Below are 27,655 nucleotides of genomic sequence, written 5' to 3' on the forward strand. Positions count from 1 at the left end.
AAATGACTTCAAAAAGACACTTAACGACTGCAAAGAGATGCAAAATGACTACAAAGAGACGCAAAACGACTACAAAGACATATTAAATGACTACAAAGACATGCAAAACGACTACAAAGAGACGGCAAACGACCACAAAGACGCTAAACGATTACAAAGAGGCGTAAAAACGACTACGAATATATGCAAAACGACCACAAAAAGACGCAAGACGGCTACAAAGACACACTAAATGACTACAAACAGACATTGGACTACAAAAAGACACATTAAATGGCAACAAAAACACACTAAGTGACTACAAACGACACTAAACAACTACAAAAAGACGCTAAACAACTACAAAGAGACACTAAACAACTTCAAAGAGACGCTAAACAACTACAAAAAGACGCTAAACAACTACAAAGAGACACTAAACAACTACAAAAAGACGCTAAACAACTACAAAGAGACACTAAACAACTTCAAAGAGACACTAAACAACTACAAAAAGACGCTAAACAACTACAAAGAGACGCTAAACAACTTCAAAGAGACACTAAACAAATTCAAAAAGACGCTAAACAACTACAAAGAGACACTAAACAACTTCAAAGAGACACTAAACTACAAAAAGACGCTAAACAACTACAAAGAGACACTAAACAACTACAAAGAGACACTAAACAACTTCAAAGAGACACTAAACTACAAAAAGACGCTAAACAACTACAAAGAGACACTAAACAACTACAAAGAGACACTAAACAACTACAAAGAGACACTAAACAACTACAAAGAGACACTAAACAACTTCAAAGAGACACTAAACAACTACAAAGAGACACTAAACAACTTCAAAGAGACACTAAACAACTTCAAAGAGACACTAAACAACTACAAAAAGACGCTAAACAACTACAAAGAGACACTAAACTACAAAGAGACACTAAACAACTTCAAAGAGACAATAAACTACAAAAAGACGCTAAACAACTACAAAGAGACACTAAACAACTACAAAGAGACACTAAACAACTTCAAAGAGACACTAAACAACTACAAAGAGACACTAAACAACTACAAAGACTAAACAACTAGATGTGAGATCTCATTCCAGCAACTTGAACAAACATCGTCAACACCTCCACACATGAAGACACATGAACACACATGAAGACACATGAACACACATGAACACACATGAAGACACATGAAGACACATGAAGACACATGAACACACATGAACACACATGAAGACACATGAAGACACATGAACACACATGAACACACATGAAGACACATGAAGACACATGAAGACACATGAACACACATGAACACACATGAAGACACATGAAGACACATGAACACACATGAACACACATGAACACACATGAAGACACATGAAGACACATGAACACACATGAAGACACATGAAGACACATGAAGACACATGAACACACATGAAGACACATGAAGACACATGAACACACATGAAGACACATGAAGACACATGAAGACACATGAAGACACATGAAGACACATGAACACACATGAAGACACATGAACACACATGAACACACATGAACACACATGAAGACACATGAAGACACATGAACACACATGAAGACACATGAAGACACATGAACACACATGAAGACACATGAAGACACATGAACACACATGAAGACACATGAACACACATGAACACACATGAAGACACATGAAGACACATGAAGACACATGAACACACATGAACACACATGAAGACACATGAAGACACATGAACACACATGAAGACACATGAAGACACATGAACACACATGAAGACACATGAACACACATGAACACACATGAAGACACATGAAGACACATGAACACACATGAACACACATGAACACACATGAAGACACATGAACACACATGAACACACATGAACACACATGAAGACACATGAAGACACATGAACACACATGAACACACATGAAGACACATGAAGACACATGAACACACATGAAGACACATGAAGACACATGAACACACATGAACACACATGAACACACATGAACACACATGAAGACACATGAACACACATGCAGCATCAGGGTGTGCACGCTGACGGAGTTCATGGTGATAGATGCTGGTTGTATATTTACTCTCCAGGCGGCCTGATGAGGATCATGTGGAGGGTTTCTGGGGAGCACAATTGGGAGATTTGTTGCAGGGCTCTTGGGGCCCCGACGGCCCCCCGACGGCCCCCCAACGGCCCCCCGTAGGGGTCTGAACACACTGAGGCAGTGTCTCCGCCTCGGGCTCCGTCCATCACTCACGGCGGAGTCCATCAGGGTGAAGGACCGCCGGGTGGGCGGGACAAGGAGGAGGATTCATTCCAAGACATGACTCAGCAGATTGAGACTCAGATTCAGACTCAGAGAGGACCAGAGAGGACCAGAGAGGACCAGAGAGGACCAGAGAGGACCAGAGAGGACTAGAGAGGACCAGAGAGGACCAGAGAGGACTAGAGAGGACCAGAGAGGACTAGAGAGGACTAGAGAGGACCAGAGAGGACCAGAGAGGACTAGAGAGGACCAGAGAGGACCAGAGAGGACCAGAGAGGACTAGAGAGGACCAGAGAGGACTAGAGAGGACTAGAGAGGACTAGAGAGGACCAGAGAGGACTAGAGAGGACTAGAGAGGACTAGAGAGGACCAGAGAGGACCAGAGAGGACTAGAGAGGACCAGAGAGGACCCGAGAGGACCAGAGAGGACCAGAGAGGACTAGAGAGGACTAGAGAGGACCAGAGAGGACTAGAGAGGACCAGAGAGGACCAGAGAGGACCAGAGAGGACCAGAGAGGACTAGAGAGGACCAGAGAGGACTAGAGAGGACCAGAGAGGACCAGAGAGGACCAGAGAGGACCAGAGAGGACCAGAGAGGACCAGAGAGGACTAGAGAGGACCAGAGAGGACCAGAGAGGACTAGAGAGGACTAGAGAGGACCAGAGAGGACTAGAGAGGACCAGAGAGGACCCGAGAGGACCAGAGAGGACCAGAGAGGACTAGAGAGGACCAGAGAGGACCAGAGAGGACCAGAGAGGACCAGAGAGGACCCGAGAGGACCAGAGAGGACCAGAGAGGACTAGAGAGGACCAGAGAGGACCAGAGAGGACCAGAGAGGACTAGAGAGGACCAGAGAGGACCAGAGAGGACTAGAGAGGACCAGAGAGGACCAGAGAGGACTAGAGAGGACTAGAGAGGACCAGAGAGGACTAGAGAGGACCAGAGAGGACTAGAGAGGACTAGAGAGGACCAGAGAGGACTAGAGAGGACCAGAGAGGACCAGAGAGGACCAGAGAGGACTAGAGAGGACCAGAGAGGACTAGAGAGGACTAGAGAGGACTAGAGAGGACCAGAGAGGACTAGAGAGGACTAGAGAGGACTAGAGAGGACCAGAGAGGACCAGAGAGGACTAGAGAGGACCAGAGAGGACCCGAGAGGACCAGAGAGGACCAGAGAGGACTAGAGAGGACTAGAGAGGACCAGAGAGGACTAGAGAGGACCAGAGAGGACCAGAGAGGACCAGAGAGGACCAGAGAGGACCAGAGAGGACTAGAGAGGACCAGAGAGGACTAGAGAGGACCAGAGAGGACCAGAGAGGACCAGAGAGGACCAGAGAGGACTAGAGAGGACCAGAGAGGACCAGAGAGGACTAGAGAGGACTAGAGAGGACCAGAGAGGACTAGAGAGGACCAGAGAGGACCCGAGAGGACCAGAGAGGACCAGAGAGGACTAGAGAGGACCAGAGAGGACCAGAGAGGACCAGAGAGGACCAGAGAGGACCCGAGAGGACCAGAGAGGACCAGAGAGGACTAGAGAGGACCAGAGAGGACCAGAGAGGACCAGAGAGGACTAGAGAGGACCAGAGAGGACCAGAGAGGACTAGAGAGGACCAGAGAGGACCAGAGAGGACTAGAGAGGACTAGAGAGGACCAGAGAGGACTAGAGAGGACCAGAGAGGACTAGAGAGGACTAGAGAGGACCAGAGAGGACTAGAGAGGACCAGAGAGGACCAGAGAGGACTAGAGAGGACTAGAGAGGACCAGAGAGGACCCGAGATGACCAGAGAGGACTAGAGAGGACTAGAGAGGACCAGAGAGGACCAGAGAGGACTAGAGAGGACTAGAGAGGGCTAGAGAGGACCAGAGAGGACTAGAGAGGACCAGAGAGGACTAGAGAGGACTAGAGAGGACTAGAGAGGGCTAGAGAGGACCAGAGAGGACCAGAGAGGACCAGAGAGGACCCGAGATGACTAGAGAGGACTAGAGAGGACCAGAGAGGACCCGAGATGACCAGAGAGGACTAGAGAGGACTAGAGAGGGCTAGAGAGGACTAGAGAGGACCAGAGAGGACTAGAGAGGACTAGAGAGGACTAGAGAGGACTAGAGAGGACCAGAGAGGACTAGAGAGGACCAGAGAGGACTAGAGAGGACTAGAGAGGACTAGAGAGGACTAGAGAGGACCAGAGAGGACTAGAGAGGACTAGAGAGGACTAGAGAGGACCAGAGAGGACCAGAGAGGACCCGAGATGACTAGAGAGGACTAGAGAGGACCAGAGAGGACTAGAGAGGACTAGAGAGGACCAGAGAGGACCAGAGAGGACCCGAGATGACTAGAGAGGACTAGAGAGGACCAGAGAGGACTAGAGAGGACTAGAGAGGACCAGAGAGGACTAGAGAGGACTAGAGAGGACCAGAGAGGACTAGAGAGGACTAGAGAGGACTAGAGAGGGCTAGAGAGGACCAGAGAGGACTAGAGAGGACCAGAGAGGACTAGAGAGGACTAGAGAGGACTAGAGAGGGCTAGAGAGGACCAGAGAGGACCAGAGAGGACCCGAGATGACTAGAGAGGACTAGAGAGGGCTAGAGAGGACCAGAGAGGACTAGAGAGGACTAGAGAGGACCAGAGAGGACCCGAGATGACCAGAGAGGACTAGAGAGGACTAGAGAGGGCTAGAGAGGACCAGAGAGGACTAGAGAGGACTAGAGAGGACTAGAGAGGACCAGAGAGGACTAGAGAGGACTAGAGAGGACCAGAGAGGACTAGAGAGGACTAGAGAGGACTAGAGAGGACCAGAGAGGACTAGAGAGGACTAGAGAGGACTAGAGAGGACTAGAGAGGACCAGAGAGGACTAGAGAGGACCAGAGAGGACCAGAGAGGACTAGAGAGGACTAGAGAGGAACCAGAGAGGACTAGAGAGGACCAGAGAGGACTAGAGAGGACTAGAGAGGACTAGAGAGGACTAGAGAGGACCAGAGAGGACTAGAGAGGACTAGAGAGGGCTAGAGAGGACCAGAGAGGACTAGAGAGGACCAGAGAGGACTAGAGAGGACCAGAGAGGACTAGAGAGGACTAGAGAGGACTAGAGAGGAACCAGAGAGGACTAGAGAGGACCAGAGAGGACTAGAGAGGACTAGAGAGGACTAGAGAGGACTAGAGAGGACCAGAGAGGACTAGAGAGGACTAGAGAGGGCTAGAGAGGACCAGAGAGGACTAGAGAGGACCAGAGAGGACTAGAGAGGACCAGAGAGGACTAGAGAGGACTAGAGAGGGCTAGAGAGGACCCGAGATGACCAGAGAGGACTAGAGAGGACTAGAGAGGACCAGAGAGGACTAGAGAGGACTAGAGAGGACTAGAGAGGACCAGAGAGGACCAGAGAGGACTAGAGAGGACCAGAGAGGACTAGAGAGGACTAGAGAGGACTAGAGAGGACCAGAGAGGACCAGAGAGGACCCGAGAGGACCAGAGAGGACCAGAGAGGACCAGAGAGGACCAGAGAGGACCCGAGAGGACCAGAGAGGACTAGAGAGGACTAGAGAGGACTAGAGAGGACTAGAGAGGACTAGAGAGGACCAGAGAGGACCAGAGAGGACTAGAGAGGACCAGAGAGGACCAGAGAGGACTAGAGAGGACCAGAGAGGACCAGAGAGGACCAGAGAGGAACCAGAGAGGACTAGAGAGGACTAGAGAGGACTAGAGAGGACTAGAGAGGACCAGAGAGGACTAGAGAGGACTAGAGAGGACCAGAGAGGACCCGAGATGACTAGAGAGGACTAGAGAGGACCAGAGAGGACCCGAGATGACCAGAGAGGACTAGAGAGGACTAGAGAGGGCTAGAGAGGACTAGAGAGGACTAGAGAGGACTAGAGAGGACCAGAGAGGACCAGAGAGGACCAGAGAGGACCAGAGAGGACTAGAGAGGACCAGAGAGGACCAGAGAGGACTAGAGAGGACTAGAGAGGACTAGAGAGGACCAGAGAGGACCAGAGAGGACTAGAGAGGACTAGAGAGGACTAGAGAGGACTAGAGAGGACCAGAGAGGACCAGAGAGGACTAGAGAGGGCTAGAGAGGACCAGAGAGGACTAGAGAGGACCAGAGAGGACTAGAGAGGACTAGAGAGGACTAGAGAGGACCAGAGAGGACTAGAGAGGACTAGAGAGGACTAGAGAGGACTAGAGAGGACTAGAGAGGACTAGAGAGGACTAGAGAGGGCTAGAGAGGACCAGAGAGGACTAGAGAGGACCAGAGAGGACTAGAGAGGACCAGAGAGGACCAGAGAGGACTAGAGAGGGCTAGAGAGGACCCGAGATGACCAGAGAGGACTAGAGAGGACTAGAGAGGACCAGAGAGGACTAGAGAGGACTAGAGAGGACTAGAGAGGACCAGAGAGGACTAGAGAGGACCAGAGAGGACCAGAGAGGACTAGAGAGGACCAGAGAGGACTAGAGAGGACTAGAGAGGACTAGAGAGGACCAGAGAGGACTAGAGAGGACCCGAGAGGACCAGAGAGGACCAGAGATGACCAGAGAGGACTAGAGAGGACTAGAGAGGACCAGAGAGGACCCGAGATGACTAGAGAGGACTAGAGAGGACCAGAGAGGACCCGAGATGACCAGAGAGGACTAGAGAGGACTAGAGAGGGCTAGAGAGGACTAGAGAGGACCAGAGAGGACTAGAGAGGACCAGAGAGGACTAGAGAGGACTAGAGAGGACTAGAGAGGACTAGAGAGGACCAGAGAGGACTAGAGAGGACTAGAGAGGACTAGAGAGGACTAGAGAGGACCAGAGAGGACTAGAGAGGACTAGAGAGGACTAGAGAGGGCTAGAGAGGACCAGAGAGGACTAGAGAGGACCAGAGAGGACTAGAGAGGACCAGAGAGGACTAGAGAGGACTAGAGAGGACTAGAGAGGACCAGAGAGGACCAGAGAGGACTAGAGAGGACCAGAGAGGACCAGAGAGGACCCGAGAGGACCAGAGAGGACCAGAGAGGACCAGAGAGGACTAGAGAGGACTAGAGAGGACTAGAGAGGACTAGAGAGGACTAGAGAGGACTAGAGAGGACTAGAGAGGACCAGAGAGGACCAGAGAGGACTAGAGAGGACCAGAGAGGACCAGAGAGGACCAGAGAGGACCCGAGATGACTAGAGAGGACTAGAGAGGACCAGAGAGGACCCGAGATGACCAGAGAGGACTAGAGAGGACTAGAGAGGGCTAGAGAGGACCAGAGAGGACTAGAGAGGACCAGAGAGGACTAGAGAGGACCAGAGAGGACCAGAGAGGACTAGAGAGGACCAGAGAGGACTAGAGAGGACCAGAGAGGACTAGAGAGGACCAGAGAGGACTAGAGAGGACTAGAGAGGACCAGAGAGGACTAGAGAGGACCAGAGAGGACCAGAGAGGACTAGAGAGGACCAGAGAGGACCAGAGAGGACTAGAGAGGACTAGAGAGGACTAGAGAGGACCAGAGAGGACTAGAGAGGACTAGAGAGGACTAGAGAGGACTAGAGAGGACCAGAGAGGACTAGAGAGGACTAGAGAGGACTAGAGAGGACCAGAGAGGACTAGAGAGGACTAGAGAGGACTAGAGAGGACCAGAGAGGACCAGAGAGGACCAGAGAGGACTAGAGAGGACCAGAGAGGACCAGAGAGGACCAGAGAGGACTAGAGAGGACCAGAGAGGACTAGAGAGGACCAGAGAGGACTAGAGAGGACCAGAGAGGACTAGAGAGGAATAGAGAGGACTAGAGAGGACCAGAGAGGACCAGAGAGGACTAGAGAGGACTAGAGAGGACTAGAGAGGACCAGAGAGGACCAGAGAGGACTAGAGAGGACCAGAGAGGACTAGAGAGGACCAGAGAGGACTAGAGAGGACCAGAGAGGACTAGAGAGGAATAGAGAGGACTAGAGAGGACCAGAGAGGACCAGAGAGGACTAGAGAGGACCAGAGAGGACTAGAGAGGAATAGAGAGGACTAGAGAGGACCAGAGAGGACCAGAGAGGACCAGAGAGGACCAGAGAGGACTAGAGAGGACCAGAGAGGACTAGAGAGGACTAGAGAGGACTAGAGAGGACCAGAGAGGACCAGAGAGGACCAGAGAGGACTAGAGAGGACTAGAGAGGACTAGAGAGGACCAGAGAGGACTAGAGAGGACTAGAGAGGACTAGAGAGGACCAGAGAGGACTAGAGAGGACCAGAGAGGACTAGAGAGGACTAGAGAGGACTAGAGAGGACCAGAGAGGACTAGAGAGGACCAGAGAGGACTAGAGAGGACTAGAGAGGAATAGAGAGGACCAGAGAGGACCAGAGAGGACTAGAGAGGACTAGAGAGGACCAGAGAGGACTAGAGAGGACTAGAGAGGACTAGAGAGGACCAGAGAGTACTAGAGAGGACCAGAGAGGACTAGAGAGGACTAGAGAGGACTAGAGAGGACTAGAGAGGACTAGAGAGGACTAGAGAGGACCAGAGAGGACTAGAGAGGACTAGAGAGGACTAGAGAGGACCAGAGAGGACCAGAGAGGACCAGAGAGGACTAGAGAGGACCAGAGAGGACTAGAGAGGACCAGAGAGGACTAGAGAGGAATAGAGAGGACTAGAGAGGACCAGAGAGGACCAGAGACATGTGAAGATGGGGGGTGATCATTCTAATAAAACTCTAATACTAAGTTAGACAGAGAGCACATGAACTGGTTCCTGTTCCTCTGAGCGGGCTGCAGACCACCACGAGGCCGAGTGTCTTTAACGCCGTGGACGAGACGTCGTGGTGACGGGGCAATAAATCACCATCAGAGGTGACTCCACCAATCACACGGCAGCAGCGGGCCTCTCTAATCAGGCCTGACAGCGGCGACACAAACCAGCTGCACCGCTCGTATGAAAGGACACGTTGGACGAGGAACCAGGTGAGACGCCTCTCTGCTGTCTGTGGCGACGGCGAGGGGCTCAACAGGAAGACGGATCTCCCCCTAGCGTCAGCTCCAGATGTGGACAGTAGTGGAGAGGATGTCTGAGAATAAGCAGAACAAGATGTCCTCCGGGCTCGTTTCAGGGGGAGGAGGGAGGCGGGCGGCGAGATTGAGATGGAAAGGCGAGGGAGAGAATCGGGATGGCAGCGGGCCGGGTTCCTGCCGCACACAGCCTGAGGGCCAAAGTTTAGAGGCGCTCTGTGCCGGGAATACCAAGCGGCCGGCTGCTCCCCGCACCGCGGACAATGGGCCGATGGGCGTGCTACGGCAGCTTAATTCTCAAAGAGCGAGAGGCGAGCGCTGCTCCGTCTCTTTCAGCGCCGAGCAACAGGCCTAAAGACACGGCATAAAGACACATTGTGAACGTGGCAGAAACTGAGCCATCCCTGTTTTCACACACAGCGACAAGTTCCATCAGCTGGAGGAACCTTTTAGAGACGACACGCTACGGCCAGCAGAGGATGCTGGGAAATCAGCAGCTGATGATGGATCTGACCTGCAGCACTGCTTCATCCTGAGACGTTAACCGTCCATTACCTGCTGTTCTTAATGTCCCCTCCGTTAAATCACACGGGGACGCTCTCCACTTTTAAAGCTGGATGTAATCTGTGGAGCTGAGCTTCTATTTATCAAACATCTGCAGGTTGGACATGTGTCCAAACAACGTCTCAGAGTGAGACAGGTTCAGTCCTGCAACTGAGAGCACGAACACTTCATCAGCTTTGTTACCCGAGAAACTAAATATTAAACTAGAGACGTCCTGTAGGACATGAAACTAAATATTAAACTCTAGAGACGTCCTGTAGGACATGAAACTAAATATTAAACTCTAGAGACGTCCTGCAGGACATGAAACTAAATATTAAACTCTAGAGACGTCCTGTAGGACATGAAACTAAATATTAAACTCTAGAGACGTCCTGCAGGACATGAAACTAAATATTAAACTCTAGAGACGTCCTGTAGGACATGAAACTAAATATTAAACTCTAGAGACGTCCTGTAGGACATGAAACTAAATATTAAACTCTAGAGACGTCCTGTAGGACATGAAACTAAATATTAAACTAGAGACGTCCTGTAGGACATGAAACTAAATATTAAACTCTAGAGACGTCCTGTAGGACATGAAACTAAATATTAAACTCTAGAGACGTCCTGTAGGACATGAAACTAAATATTAAACTAGAGACGTCCTGTAGGACATGAAACTAAATATTAAACTCTAGAGACGTCCTGTAGGACATGAAACTAAATATTAAACTCTAGAGACGTCCTGTAGGACATGAAACTAAATATTAAACTCTAGAGACGTCCTGCAGGACATGAAACTAAATATTAAACTAGAGACGTCCTGTAGGACATGAAACTAAATATTAAACTAGAGACGTCCTGTAGGACATGAAACTAAATATTAAACTAGAGACGTCCTGTAGGACATGAAACTAAATATTAAACTAGAGACGTCCTGTAGGACATGAAACTAAATATTAAACTAGAGACGTCCTGCAGGACATGAAACTAAATATTAAACTCTAGAGACGTCCTGTAGGACATGAAACTAAATATTAAACTCTAGAGACGTCCTGTAGGACATGAAACTAAATATTAAACTCTAGAGACGTCCTGTAGGACATGAAACTAAATATTAAACTCTAGAGACGTCCTGTAGGACATGAAACTAAATATTAAACTCTAGAGACGTCCTGTAGGACATGAAACTAAATATTAAACTCTAGAGACGTCCTGCAGGACATGAAACTAAATATTAAACTAGAGACGTCCTGTAGGACATGAAACTAAATATTAAACTCTAGAGACGTCCTGTAGGACATGAAACTAAATATTAAACTCTAGAGACGTCCTGTAGGACATGAAACTAAATATTAAACTCTAGAGACGTCCTGTAGGACATGAAACTAAATATTAAACTCTAGAGACGTCCTGTAGGACATGAAACTAAATATTAAACTCTAGAGACGTCCTGTAGGACATGAAACTAAATATTAAACTCTAGAGACGTCCTGTAGGACATGAAACTAAATATTAAACTCTAGAGACGTCCTGTAGGACATGAAACTAAATATTAAACTCTAGAGACGTCCTGTAGGACATGAAACTAAATATTAAACTAGAGACGTCCTGTAGGACATGAAACTAAATATTAAACTAGAGACGTCCTGCAGGACATGAAACTAAATATTAAACTCTAGAGACGTCCTGTAGGACATGAAACTAAATATTAAACTCTAGAGACGTCCTGTAGGACATGAAACTAAATATTAAACTCTAGAGACGTCCTGTAGGACATGAAACTAAATATTAAACTCTAGAGACGTCCTGTAGGACATGAAACTAAATATTAAACTCTAGAGACGTCCTGTAGGACATGAAACTAAATATTAAACTCTAGAGACGTCCTGTAGGACATGAAACTAAATATTAAACTAGAGACGTCCTGCAGGACATGAAACTAAATATTAAACTCTAGAGACGTCCTGTAGGACATGAAACTAAATATTAAACTCTAGAGACGTCCTGTAGGACATGAAACTAAATATTAAACTCTAGAGACGTCCTGCAGGACATGAAACTAAATATTAAACTAGAGACGTCCTGTAGGACATAAAACTAAATATTAAACTCTAGAGACGTCCTGCAGGACATGAAACTAAATATTAAACTAGAGACGTCCTGTAGGACATGAAACTAAATATTAAACTCTAGAGACGTCCTGCAGGACATGAAACTAAATATTAAACTAGAGACGTCCTGTAGGACATGAAACTAAATATTAAACTCTAGAGACGTCCTGTAGGACATGAAACTAAATATTAAACTCTAGAGACGTCCTGTAGGACATGAAACTAAATATTAAACTCTAGAGACGTCCTGTAGGACATGAAACTAAATATTAAACTAGAGACGTCCTGCAGGACATGAAACTAAATATTAAACTCTAGAGACGTCCTGTAGGACATGAAACTAAATATTAAACTCTAGAGACGTCCTGTAGGACATGAAACTAAATATTAAACTCTAGAGACGTCCTGCAGGACATGAAACTAAATATTAAACTAGAGACGTCCTGTAGGACATGAAACTAAATATTAAACTCTAGAGACGTCCTGCAGGACATGAAACTAAATATTAAACTAGAGACGTCCTGTAGGACATGAAACTAAATATTAAACTCTAGAGACGTCCTGCAGGACATGAAACTAAATATTAAACTCTAGAGACGTCCTGTAGGACATAAAACTAAATATTAAACTCTAGAGACGTCCTGTAGGACATGAAACTAAATATTAAACTCTAGAGACGTCCTGTAGGACATGAAACTAAATATTAAACTCTAGAGACGTCCTGTAGGACATGAAACTAAATATTAAACTCTAGAGACGTCCTGCAGGACATGAAACTAAATATTAAACTCTAGAGACGTCCTGTAGGACATGAAACTAAATATTAAACTAGAGACGTCCTGTAGGACATGAAACTAAATATTAAACTAGAGACGTCCTGCAGGACATGAAACTAAATATTAAACTCTAGAGACGTCCTGTAGGACATGAAACTAAATATTAAACTCTAGAGACGTCCTGTAGGACATGAAACTAAATATTAAACTAGAGACGTCCTGTAGGACATGAAACTAAATATTAAACTAGAGACGTCCTGTAGGACATGAAACTAAATATTAAACTAGAGACGTCCTGCAGGACATGAAACTAAATATTAAACTCTAGAGACGTCCTGTAGGACATGAAACTAAATATTAAACTAGAGACGTCCTGTAGGACATGAAACTAAATATTAAACTAGAGACGTCCTGTAGGACATGAAACTAAATATTAAACTAGAGACGTCCTGTAGGACATGAAACTAAATATTAAACTAGAGACGTCCTGCAGGACATGAAACTAAATATTAAACTAGAGACGTCCTGTAGGACATGAAACTAAATATTAAACTAGAGACGTCCTGTAGGACATGAAACTAAATATTAAACTAGAGACGTCCTGTAGGACATGAAACTAAATATTAAACTAGAGACGTCCTGTAGGACATGAAACTAAATATTAAACTAGAGACGTCCTGTAGGACATGAAACTAAATATTAAACTAGAGACGTCCTGTAGGACATGAAACTAAATATTAAACTCTAGAGACGTCCTGTAGGACATGAAACTAAATATTAAACTCTAGAGACGTCCTGTAGGACATGAAACTAAATATTAAACTCTAGAGACGTCCTGCAGGACATGAAACTAAATATTAAACTAGAGACGTCCTGCAGGACATGAAACTAAATATTAAACTAGAGACGTCCTGTAGGACATGAAACTAAATATTAAACTAGAGACGTCCTGCAGGACATGAAACTAAATATTAAACTCTAGAGACGTCCTGTAGGACATGAAACTAAATATTAAACTCTAGAGACGTCCTGCAGGACATGAAACTAAATATTAAACTCTAGAGACGTCCTGCAGGACATGAAACTAAATATTAAACTAGAGACGTCCTGTAGGACATGAAACTAAATATTAAACTCTAGAGACGTCCTGCAGGACATGAAACTAAATATTAAACTCTAGAGACGTCCTGCAGGACATGAAACTAAATATTAAACTCTAGAGACGTCCTGCAGGACATGAAACTAAATATTAAACTCTAGAGACGTCCTGCAGGACATGAAACTAAATATTAAACTCTAGAGACGTCCTGCAGGACATGAAACTAAATATTAAACTAGAGACGTCCTGTAGGACATGAAACTAAATATTAAACTAGAGACGTCCTGTAGGACATGAAACTAAATATTAAACTCTAGAGACGTCCTGCAGGACATGAAACTAAATATTAAACTAGAGACGTCCTGTAGGACATGAAACTAAATATTAAACTAGAGACGTCCTGTAGGACATGAAACTAAATATTAAACTCTAGAGACGTCCTGCAGGACATGAAACTAAATATTAAACTCTAGAGACGTCCTGCAGGACATGAAACTAAATATTAAACTCTAGAGACGTCCTGCAGGACATGAAACTAAATATTAAACTAGAGACGTCCTGTAGGACATGAAACTAAATATTAAACTAGAGACGTCCTGTAGGACATGAAACTAAATATTAAACTCTAGAGACGTCCTGTAGGACATGAAACTAAATATTAAACTCTAGAGACGTCCTGTAGGACATGAAACTAAATATTAAACTCTAGAGACGTCCTGCAGGACATGAAACTAAATATTAAACTCTAGAGACGTCCTGTAGGACATGAAACTAAATATTAAACTCTAGAGACGTCCTGTAGGACATGAAACTAAATATTAAACTCTAGAGACGTCTTTTGAAAGGCTAAACGCCAACAGATATGGATTGAAGCAGCATATTTAACCCTCATTACCCTTAAAAAAAATGTAAAATCCTCAAACACAATCCTCAATTTGAAACGTAAATAAAGTGATGACGTCTTGATGGATTCAAGAGAACGCAGATACATAATATGATCCTTTTTTGTTGTTGTTTACTATAAAAATGTTAGATCTGAAATAGATTTAACGATTAAAACACGTTTATACGTGTAAAAAACATACATACCGTCCCTTTAAGTTGAGGGAAAAACATTGTGTTTGTGTGCCCTCATAATTACTACGTTCGCTGTCATCTTCTCTTATTCCTTCTCTTGGTGATCTACCACATGAATAGATAATAGAAAGCTACTAGTAGGTGCAGCAGGTCCCTACTGACCCACATCTATGAGGCTGATAACAGTTGAATCTGCTGACATGTGAAGTTTATCTCAACACCACTTTGGAGTGTCCCGACCTCAACGCTGGGAAACACTTTTAGCAACTTTAACCCTTAACTTTAACCCTTAACTTATTGAATTTTTCCTTTCTTCCATCTTCTTTCCTCTCAGCTTTCACCTTTAATGTTTCTGTTTTCCTCGTCCAACTGATCTGAGATCGTTTCCACGTCTTCCCTACGAGTCCTTTTACTGCCGTTTGTTGACTAGAACTGAACTAAAGAGTCGTCCCTCCACCACCAGACTATGGTTACAGAAGGGAGGATCAGCGAGGACTCGTAGCGGCGAGGACGGGGAGAGGACTAGGGGGAGACGGGGGACGGGCGGGGGGGAGTAGCTCGCTGTTAGTGGCACTTCATTCATCTGGCTTGAGGCCTGCCTTTGTCTCCGTGGCAGGTGCTTCTAATCCCGCTGTCAGAATAGAGCTGGACAAGATGTTTGGACAAGCCTGAGCTTAGAAGCCCCTGTTTCACGTAAAGTAACCCCCCCACCACCCCCACCCTGAAACATGTGATGTGATCCACACCGCATGGCCGAGTCATGCCTGATTATCCTGGAAAACACTGAATGAATGTACGTCACGTCGGCGGTGGAGGAGCTTTACTCAGATCAGTTTGTGTTTAGTGAAGAAGTCCTTTACTGGACTAAATGTTCTCTAACTCAGGAGGTTTTATTCTCCTCTACAACTTGAAGAAATGATCCGACCTGATTCTGTTTCTGGCCAAAAGAAACATGAAGATATGAGGAGTGATGAAGAGGCTGTAACCTTCCTCTCATTAAAACATAAACTATCTAAACCTCATATTTCCATCATGTTCTCCACATGCTCTCCATCTTCTGGAGCTCCTCTTCTCTTTGTGTTGTAACTGTGTTGATCTCCTGACTCTCCATCTAGTTCCACACCTTCAGAACTAATGACAGTCCCAACGGACTCGGCTGTATTTAGTGTTTAGAGCTGTAAAGCCTTAAGTTACCGTCTTAGAGCGTTGGTTGTGTACGTAGTCAGACGTTAACGGGTGGTTAAAAAGTATGCGTATCTCCAGCCCTCTCTGGTCCATATTTTTGGCCGTACATTTAAAAATAAATCCGACCTCACGTTGTGTCAATCACGTTTACACACTGACTCCGAAACTCTTGTCCATCATTTACGTTTCGGAACAAAATATCGATCAAAATATGTACGTAAACTAAGTAAAATAAGTATGTAAAGTAAGTAAAATATCGATCAAAATATGTAAACTAAGTAAAATATCTCGTAAACTAAGTAAAATAAGTATGTAAACTAAGTAAAATAAGTATGTAAACTAAGTAAAATATCTCGTAAACTAAGTAAAATAAGTATGTAAACTAGGTAAAAAATTTACGTAAACTAAGTAAAATAAGCATATAAAGTAAGTAAAATAAGTGTGTAAACTAAGTAAGATAAGTACGTAAACTAAGTAAAATAAGCATATAAAGTAAGTAAAATAAGTGTGTAAACTAAGTAAGATAAGTACGTAAACTAAGTAAAAAATTTACGTAAACTAAGTAAAATAAGCATATAAAGTAAGTAAAATAAGTGTGTAAACTAAGTAAGATAAGTACGTAAACTAAGTAAAATAAGCATATAAAGTAAGTAAAATAAGTGTGTAAACTAAGTAAGATAAGTACGTAAACTAAGTAAAAAATTTACGTAAACTAAGTAAAATAAGTATATAAAGTAAGTAAAATAAGTGTGTAAACTAAGTAAGATAAGTACGTAAACTAAGTAAAAAATTTACGTAAACTAAGTAAAATATCTCGTAAACTAAGTAAAATATCTCGTAAACTAAGTAAAATAAGTATGTAAACTAAGTAAAATATCTCGTAAACTAAGTAAAATAAGTATGTAAACTAAGTAAAATATCTCGTAAACTAAGTAAAATAAGTATGTAAACTAAGTAAAATAAGTATGTAAACTAAGTAAAAAATGTACGTAAACTAAGTAAAATATTTCGTAAACTAAGTAAAAAATGTACGTAAACTAAGTAAAATAAGTATGTTATCCAAGTAAAATAAGTACGTAAACTAAATAAAATATCTACGTAAACTAAGTAAAACATCTTGTAAACTAAGTAAAACATCTTGTAAACTAAGTAAAATATGTATGTAAAGTAAGTAAAATAAGTATGTATGCAAGGTTTTTTGCGAAACGTTTTTTTATCGGATGACAGATTAAAAGAACAACTTGGTGTGGAAAGTGTGGAAACTTGGCTTCAAATCTTGAGTACGTTGCTATAATAATAAATAATAATCCCTGAACAAACATCTTTATGTACTCAGAGTTTAACACTCAAAGACTCGGTTTATTGTGTCATCAGAATTATCTTGTGAAATAACGAAAACTGTCCCGACTTTGACAGAATCTCATGAGTTCATGCTGCACGTCTTCGTGACCTTAATGTTGCCATATTTATGATTTGATCTCATGTTGAATATCAGATGTGAATCTGTCAGATGGAGTCGAACCAACAATAGAGGAGGAGAAGAGAAAGATAAGATCGGAGGAAGAATGGTTGACCTTCCCTCAGGCGTCCCCTCGTCCAATCAGCATCGCGGACGCTGACTTTTCTTTTGTCTGGAGACGTGACTCCTCGTCGGGTACTTTGGTCTCAGATGTCGGCCGGTTGGATGTAACCTCGTTGTTCCCGCTCATAATAACCACATTGATTTTGGCCTCAGGGGTCAAGCGATGACCTCTAAAGCGCCCTCTTTTCTTTAAAGCCTGCGTTAATGTGGAGGTCAGGAGGAGACGTGGAGGATGCCAGTCCACTGAGAATCCATCGGGAAGTTTCTCTCTCTCTCTCTCAGCGTTAACCTGGTTTTCTGGCTGCCGATGGTGGTCTATTTTTGGGGGGGAAGAAGGGGGCCGCTGCTTTATTTTGGAGTCCTGGTGGCCCGGCTGCTCAGCCCGAGGTCTCCGATAACCCAATTTGAGTTGACTTTGCCCGTTCAGGGAGAGCCGTGGCCCGGGGCTACGCGCTGTTATAATTCAAGTAATACAATGAAGTCAAACATGAAACTGTCACGCACGCCCCACGCACGTGTGCACACTGACACACATGATCACACCCTGCTAATTCAGTTCACTGCTATCCTGTTATATCTCCGCCGAGCCGGCCACCATCGATAGAGACTCGATTTGTCAGACATGATGAGGACTTTCTATTGTTCCTTATCAGAGAAATACCACCGTTTCATTTACTCATCTAACGGTTGGACTACAACCAACAAAAGTTCTAGTTCCCTGTGACATTCTGTTCGTTTACAGAAAGACGATTGATCCCTGAACACTCATATAAAGCTGATCCAACAAAAGAGCAATGAATTATACTAATAAGAATAAGAATAATAACGTAAATACATCTCAGAGCACCGGATGACAACAACTTCTTCATTGTTCCTGCACTAAATTGAATATGAAATGGTGTTTTTTTATGAATATTAAACCATTAAGGTCATGGCTGATACGTGACACATTGGGAGTATTAGTCAAGTCCAGTCTAAATGGAAACAGAAGGAAGTTAAAACACGACGTAGTAAATGATCCAGGTGATAAACTAAGAGCAGGAAGTCATTCTATTATAGTGTAACATGGTTCTGTTTGCTGAGTCTGACCCCAATTATTGCAGGCAGGAAACAGGGTGACCTATATTTATATAGAGTAGCAGTCAGGTCCTGTAGCTGAGAGAATACAATCATACTGATTTATAGTATTTAACATGTAAAGATCAATGTGTATATTATATTGTATATTAGCATTTCAAGCCCCAAGTAGTCAGATATGTGTACTGGAAAAAAGGTTTTAAAAAAACAATGAATACAAAGTGTTTCTGATTGTGACACGTCAAAAACCTGCCAATGGAACAAGTAGAAATTCACTTCATAGGATTTCTTGAAATCAGATGTAATATTAAGGCCTTTCAAGATAAAAAGAGATTTAGAAATGATCTGGTAAAACTCATTTAGAGCGATATTTCACTGTCATAAGAAGCCTGTAATGCTCAAACGCCATCACTTATTATTAAAGATAAGATATTCAAGATGCATTCTCTAAGAACCAAGATGGTACGGCCAGAATGTCGTACTTGAGGCTACAAAACGGCTGGACTCTAGATGGTTCAGGGTCTTGTAGGTGGTTCAGGGTCCTGTAGGTCCTCTAGGTGGTTCAGGGTCTTGTAGGTGGATCAGGGTCCTCTAGGTGGATCAGTGTCCTCTAGGTGGATCAGGGTTCTCTAGGTGGATCAGTGTCCTCTAGGTGGATCAGGGTCTTGTAGGTGGTTCAGGCTCCTCTAGTCGGTTCAGGGTCCTCTAGGTGGATCAGGGTCCTCTAGGGTCTTCAGGGTCCTGCAGGCTGCAGTGTGCTGGGAACCCGACGGTGCATTCAGGGCCTGAGATGTGCCTGCTCGGAGCAGTAAGCCATTGTTTGACTTGGCACGGCTCGGGGCTCCCCGGGTCCCCGCCATGAAAGGCTTTCTGTTAGATGCCCGAGTGCTTATTGTTGGAAAAATTGTCCCCCAAAAAAATTAGCATAGAAGAATCCAAAATGCATAATGTTCTGCAAATGACAGCTGCTTAGCTGAAACAAAGGAAGCAAAATGGCTTTTGGTTGCGCTGCACTTGTTATGGTAATGAGCCCCGCTGCCTGCCGTCATGGCCAGCGCCGCACAAATCATCATGCTTTTTACATTCGGTATTGTTCTTTATCAGGAACCTGAGAGCAGCTCCGGCTCCGGGGCTCCGGGGCTCCGGCTCCGGCTCCGGCTCCGGCTGCTGTCATTCATCTTTTACTCATAGTAAAGCTACTTGTTACTGGTGAGCCATGAATCTTTAACTTTGCAGGAGTGTAACAAAGAAAAGGTGAGAATCAATCCTTCAGGAGCAGGAATAAAGTTTAGAGAGCAGTGAGATGTTAGAGTTGACTTCCTGAGAACAGCTCCCAGCTCGTCTCTCACCAGCCCCCCCGCCCCCGCCGCCGCCGCTGCTCGCTGCTAGTTAGTATGCTAATGTATTCTCTCTGCTAATTCAGCGCCGAGGCCCAGAAACAAAAAAAAGTGAGCAGTGAAAAGGATCGAGTTTCAGCGGCGCTGCGCCGAGCCTAATGACCAGCAGATTAATCACGGGACACGTGGAGCGGAGCCGCCGTCAGCGCCGCCGCCGCCGCCGCCGTCGTCAGCGCCGACATCAGGATGGAAACGTTCTGCACAAACTGAGCAGAAAGTCACAAACTGAACAGAAAGTCTCAAACTGAGCAGAAAGTCTCAAACTGAGCAGAAAGTCTCAAACTGAGCAGAAAGTCTCAAACTGAACAGAAAGTCTCAAACTGAACAGAAAGTCTCAAACTGAACAGAAAGTCTTAAACTGAGCAGAAAGTCTTAAACTGAGCAGAAAGTCTTAAACTGAACAGAAAGTCTTAAACTGAGCAGAAAGTCTTAAACTGAGCAGAAAGTCTCAAACTGAGCAGAAAGTCTCAAACTGAACAGAAAGTCTCAAACTGAACAGAAAGTCTCAAACTGAACAGAAAGTCACAAACTGAACAGAAAGTCTCAAACTGAGCAGAAAGTCTCAAACTGAGCAGAACCAGAAGAGAAACTCTAACTAGTAAAGATTTATAACATCTGGAGGACGAGGCTACGACTAAACACACTCCAGAGAGATGTTCCTGTTTTATGACATTCAGATCTTCACAGTAGAAATGCATCGACTTATTTTACTGTATTTTCTTTACAGTAAATGCAGAAAACAGCACTGCGTTTTCCCTTACCTTAACTAAGTGGTTTTCTTGCCTGAACCTAAGCTTTCACGTGTTATTTGTTGACGTTTGTGACGTGTTTTCCGTAGTTGTTTCCGTACGTGTTTTACTTAGTGTTTTATTACTTATTTTAAGCACAACCATGACGTTTTCTCTTACCTTAATTAAGTGGTTTTCTTGTCTGAACCTAAGCTGTCGCGTGTTTTCTGTTGACGTTTTATGACGCTGTTGACGTTTTATGACGTGTTTTCTGTAGTTGTTTTACTTAGTTTACTTACTTATTTTAAGCCCAACCACGATATTTTCCCTTACCCTAAGTGGTTTTCTTGCCTGAAACTAAGCTGTCACATGTTTTTTGTTGACGTTTGTAACGTGTTTTCCGTAGTTGTTTCGTACATGTTTTACTCAGTTTACCTACTTATTTCCCTTAGCTTTACTAAGTGGTTTTCTTGCCTGAACCTAAGTTGTTGCGTGTTTTTTGTTGACGTTTATGACGTGTTTTCTGTAGTGGTTTTACTTAGTTTACTTACTTATTTTAAGCACAACCATGATATTTCCCTTACCCTAAGTGTTTTTCTTGCCTGAACCTAACTGTGGACGTTTACGTGGCGTACAAACGACACACGAAGGCGCTAAAATGCGTCATGAAAACGCAGAATGTTCGTGTAAAGTCGTGGTATTTATACGCCTTCCAGTGACACCAGGTTGAACTATGTGGTTTTGTTGCCTAAACATAACTGCAGCTGTCACTAACAGCTGTGGACTGTTTTCTTCTGGACTATAGTGTCTCTATTAATAATAATGATAATAATAATAATATTGATAATAATAATAATAATATGAATGAGCAGGCGTAGCCAGCAGAGCTCCATGTTAACGTCCCTCCATCAACCTCCCAGCAGGCTGAATGTCCTGCATGTCCAATAAAAGAGATCTTCATACATTATGGTAAAGATGCTCTCAGTGGGCTGAATGGAGGCTTTAAGGGGTTTTAGTGTGTGTGGGGGGGGGGTTGTTGTTGTTGGCGGAGGGAGGCGAGGGAGGCGGGGGAGGGTGGGGGGGGGGGATGGAGGAGGATTACTGGGTGACAGCGCCCTCGGGGGGGTGATGTCGTCTTTCTCCTCGGCCCAGCATGGGGTCTTGTCCCCCGCTCTGTCCCCTGATTGAGGCAGCGACCCGGGGGCTGGCAGGAACGGCGAGCTCGCCACGGGCTCCGGCCACATCAAGTCAATCTGCATCAGACTGAGAGCGAGACGGGGAGGAAGCAGGACGGATGCTGGACGGACGCCATCAGGTGCCATGTGACATGGATACCAACCACAAACTCTCCATCTATTCATCTATATACCTCTGTTAGGGCTGTCAATCCATAGTTTATACACTCATTTTTACTTTACATACTTATTTTACTTAGTTTACATACTTATTTACTTAGTTAATCTACATATTTTACTTAGTTTACATGCTTATTTACTTAGTTTACATACTTATTTACTTAGTTAATGTACATATTTTACTTAGTTTACATACTTATTTACTTAGTTAATGTACATATTTTACTTAGTTTACATATATTTTACTTAGTTTACATACTTATTTACTTAGTTAATGTACATATTTTACTTAGTTTACATACTTATTTACTTAGTTAATGTACATATTTTACTTAGTTTACATATATTTTACTTAGTTTACATACTTATTTACTTAGTTAATGTACATATTTTACTTAGTTTACATACTTATTTACTTAGTTAATCTACATATTTTACTTAGTTTACATGCTTATTTACTTAGTTTACATACTTATTTACTTAGTTAATGTACATATTTTACTTAGTTTACATATATTTTACTTAGTTTACATACTTATTTACTTAGTTAATGTACATATTTTACTTAGTTTACATACTTATTTACTTAGTTAATCTACATATTTTACTTAGTTTACATGCTTATTTACTTAGTTTACATACTTATTTACTTAGTTAATCTACATATTTTACTTAGTTTACATGCTTATTTACTTAGTTTACATACTTATTTACTTAGTTTATGTACGTATTTTACTTAGTTTACGTACGTATTTCACATACATATTTTACTTAGTTTATGTATGTATTTTACTTAGTTTACGTACGTATTTCACATACATATTTTACTTAGTTTACATACATATTTTACTTAGTTTACATACTTATTTTACTTTACATACGTATAATGGGCGTTATCACTCGCTATAAGCATCATAGCTAACGTTTGAGTCGGTGTGATGATGCGAAGTCATTTCCGTGTTTTAGGACTCATTCCTGCACCACTCTGTTAAGACCTCCACGTGTCCCTGAACATTTCATCTCAAAGGATTCCAAGCTTTGCCGTCTGTTCCAGGTGAGAAAGGTTTCAAGGCCGTTTAAAACAAATGACTTCTCTTGACAAGCTTTTAAAACTGAACGCAACACAGCCACACTGAATAGATCTTTCTTATTTGATTAAATATACCAATAAAAACGTGTTTTTTCTTTGCGAACTTTAAGCTGGAATTCTGGGCTTTGTTGGTAAATCATCTGGTCACAGATCGGACACAAAACGTGCACGACGTTGCTCGATCCTCATGCAACATGTTGCTGTTAGAAACGGCAGTTTGACAGTTTCAAGAGATAAGATGGACCAGTTGCCCAATCAGTCACCATGACAGCTAAAGGGGATCCTCTTCCTCAGCTGAGGGGATCCTCTTCCTCTTCCTCAGAAGGTGTCGGTCTTGACGAGCACGGCGTGGCGTGCCAGGACTTATAACAGAACCCGTCCCTGTTGGAGGTAGACGGAGGTCTCCCCTCGGTATCATCCAGCTGTCAAACATGAGCGCTCCCCACCGTGATGGATTTGGAACAGTCCCCCCCCCGTCCTCGTCCCCGTCCCCGTCCCCGTCCCCTCCTTTCTGGTCCAGTTCCCATCTCTAAGCCCTAGGGGGGTGTTGACAGCAGCATACGTGATGGTTGGGGTTCACATGCGTGTCCAGACTCCTGTTTCTTTCTCTTTGGTGCTGACAGGGCGCGGTTGTTTGGCGTACAGGTGAGCGACCGTTAAAAGCAGCGTTTACCGCGCGACATCCAGCGCTTGATGTCGTCGGTTTGGTCGACGGCAGAGAGCTGCTTTCATCCTGAGCATCAGGGGTTGACGGGGTTAATCTCTCTATAAGTAGGCGAGTTAGGAAAGCAAAGGATCCGTTTCACCGCTGATACACTACGGGCCGTCATCTCCAGACGTCACGCTGAGTCCAGGCTGGAAAAGTGGTTTGACTTTCCAGTCGTCGTGACCCGTCTTCTTCCATCATACTGCCTGATTCTGGATCTGGACCACCAATAAAATACTGATCTGATGCTCCTATTGGCAGAACGAGATGGTCAGTGCGTTAAATATAGTTGTTATAAAAATGATCAAGAAGTTCCAGACATAAAAATGGCTGCCACATTTGAATATGCATCACCGGTTTCACCAAATGGCGTATGAATGACGCGTTATTATGCTTTTGTTGCTTTTGGCTGTCCAGGAGACCGGTGTGTTCGTGTCCAAAAATGTTGTTGAATTATTTTAAAGTTGGGTTAGTGAGGTTTATAACGCGATTTTCCGTACTTATGTTACGTTGTTTACGTACGTATTTTACTTAGTTTACGTACTTATTTTACTTTACGAACGTATTTTACTTTGTTTACATACTTATTTTACTTAGTTTACATACTTAGTTTACGTACATATTTCACTTAGTTTACGTACTTATTTTACTTAGTTTACATACTTAGTTTACGTACATATTTCACTTAGTTTACGTACTTATTTTACTTAGTTTACATACTTAGTTTACGTACATATTTCACTTAGTTTACGTACTTATTTTACTTAGTTTACATACTTAGTTTACGTACATATTTCACTTAGTTTACGTACTTATTTTACTTAGTTTACATACTTAGTTTACGTACATATTTCACTTAGTTTACGTACTTATTTTACTTAGTTTACGTACTTATTTTACTTAGTTTACGTACTTATTTTACTTAGTTTACGTACTTATTTTACTTAGTTTATGTTCTTATTTTACTTTACGTACGTATTTTACTTTGTTTACATACTTATTTTACTTAGTTTACGTACTTATTTTACTTAGTTTACGTACTTATTTTACTTAGTTTACGTACTTATTTTACTTAGTTTACACACTTATTTTACTTAGTTTACGTACTTATTTTACTTAGTTTACGTACTTATTTTACTTAGTTTATGTTCTTATTTTACTTTACGTACTTATTTTACTTAGTTTACACACTTATTTTACTTAGTTTACACACTTATTTTACTTAGTTTACACACTTATTTTATTTAGTTTACACACTTATTTTAAGCCCAACTATGATGTTTTTCGTAAACCTTACTAAGAGGTTTTGCTACCTAAACATAACGGCGACCATTTCATGGTAATGGGGTGCCGTTAAAGTTATAAACCTTCTCATGAGATCGGGTTGATATACAGTAGAATATATTTGACACATTTCTGTTCATAAGATTATTTTCCAGCCTTAAAGCTACTTAAGGTGAAATGAATGGGAGAAAACTGGATTTTAATGTATTAAAAGAACGTATAAGATCCATTTCCACATTTCATTTGAAACTCAACAGAATCCTTCACATACAAATAGTCAAAGCTGTATCTTTGGCTACCTTTCCAGGTGTGTATTAATGACAAATTGAGCTCCAGATATAATGAAAATCACAGTTCAGAGCATTAGTTGCCTCCTAAGTTCAGGTCCAACCTGGATCTGCTCCACCGTGTCCGGTGAGGTTGCTTGTTGTGAAGGTTCGGGGCTTCCTTCAGGAATACTCCAACATGCTTAGTTAGTTTAACTGTCCTGACAGCAGAGCTCCACATCCAACACACTTCTTGTTTTCCCTCAGATATCATTATACCGGTATGAGCGCAGCTATGAAACGCGACTATGCGTGACAAATGGACTGTTGGGGTTAGTGGTGGTGGTCTCGGCGTAAAGGAGGCTCTGAACGCCTGCAGAGAAAACACGAGTGTGAAACGAAAGCCCTTCTCTAAACGAAACCTGGGCGGCGATGAAGTCAGATAGATAATCCTTTCGGCTTAACTTCTCACAGTCTGGACGCTGTTGACACTTTCCACAGTCGAAGATTTCAGGTTCAAACCAGAGCCGGACAGCTTTTATTTCACCCACCTGCAGCAGTGACGCTGAACTTCACCAGCTGCTTTTACTATTTCACCAGAGAAATGAGACTGTTAGCATGAAAACTGAGCTTCGCATGATATTTGTGTGCGTAATCCCTTCAGGAGACGAAGCACCAGAGCAAAGCACCTGTGTTTTCACTGGTTACAATGTCCTGAAAGTACATACTTCAGTATACGACGAGTACCTGGTATTTGATTTCATCTATCTGACGGCTGATAAGAGGAAGAAGAAGAAGAAGAAGAAGAAGAAGAAGAAGAAGAAGAAGAAGAAGAAGAAGAAGAAGAGGTATCCCAGTAATGTGGTTCACAAATGATAATGATTCATAAAAACTACAAACGACCCAACAAATACTACAGTATTCCTTAGTCAGTTATCACAACTTTTAATAATAGAGGAGACGGAGAAAAAACTCTGCAAAAACAAAATGACACAAACTACTTTGAGGATTTTTGCTTAGTTTACATACTTATTATACAAAGTTTACATACTTACTTTACTTAGTTTACGTACATATTTTACTTAGTTTACGTACTTATTTTACTTCGTTTACATACTTATTATATTTAGTTTATACTTCTTCTATTTAGTTTACGTATTTATTTTACTTAGTTTACGTACTTAATTTACTTAGGTGTACGTACTTAGATTACGTTCTTATTTTACTTAGTTTATATACTCAGTCTAGGTACTTATTTTACTTAGTTTACGTATTCATTTTACTTAATTTAAGTTCTTGTTGTACTTAGCTTATATACTTAGTCTACATACTTATTATATAAGTACTATATTATACGTACTTATTATATAAAAAACAAAACAAAAACAAAACAAAACAAACAATTTTGAGGATTTTTGTGCCTTTTCTTTCATATTTGGGAACGTTTTGGACGGGAGGACTGGGAGGATACACCAGTTTTTCAGTTTTCTGCTTGTCCATGACGATCCTTTTGTTTCCTTTAATAACATAATGTTTTATGGGAAGGATTTGAGTTTTGCTGGATGATTTAGGAGCTCTGTGGACATGTTGGCTATAGATGTATGTTGGTTTGTTAACAAACCGGGACGTTTTGTTTGCACTGCCGTGTGAAAAATGTCTTTCAAACAAGACGATTTAATTGGATCTGTGAACGCATGACGAATGTTCTCAGAGAATTAGAAGTCATCAGATGTCTTGTAAAGGTGGGCGTTTGTTGTGTTGTGTGGGTGGTGATTGACACCAGAGGTCAACCCTCCGCTACTCAACCCTTTCACATGAAAACACCCACTCCTCTGTGTGTTGGTTGGTACTCACTGATCCCAGAGCTGCTCTGTTGACGGACTGCTCGACCGCCGCTGGACTGCCGTTGGTTTGTCAGCACGACGGCCTTGAACTCGACGCAAACCGCTGCAAACATCCAGAGAAAGAAAACTGTGTTAGCATGAACGCTTCAGTATAGTTTGAGAATACAAAATACACAATTTCACTGTCACTTCTCACGTAGTTGTTTTTATGTTCGTGATTTGTTGCATTGATGACAGAAAACACTGTAGTCAAACGGA

The 27,655-nt window shown here is 42.9% G+C and overlaps 1 protein-coding gene across 1 annotated transcript in view; it reads left to right on the top strand.

Annotated features, from left to right (window-relative positions):
- Window positions 1-27,178, top strand: part of dph3 (diphthamide biosynthesis 3) — a 258,857-nt gene extending 231,679 nt beyond the window's left edge. Inside the window, exon 4 of the transcript XR_012592899.1 lies at window positions 27,168-27,178. The gene's annotated coding sequence lies outside the window, so the exon portion shown is untranslated. The remainder of the gene's footprint in view (window positions 1-27,167) is intronic.
- Window positions 27,179-27,655: the final 477 nt, after the last annotated feature.

This window comes from Sebastes fasciatus, chromosome 24, assembly GCF_043250625.1.
Source record: "Sebastes fasciatus isolate fSebFas1 chromosome 24, fSebFas1.pri, whole genome shotgun sequence".
Taxonomy (NCBI): domain Eukaryota; kingdom Metazoa; phylum Chordata; class Actinopteri; order Perciformes; family Sebastidae; genus Sebastes; species Sebastes fasciatus.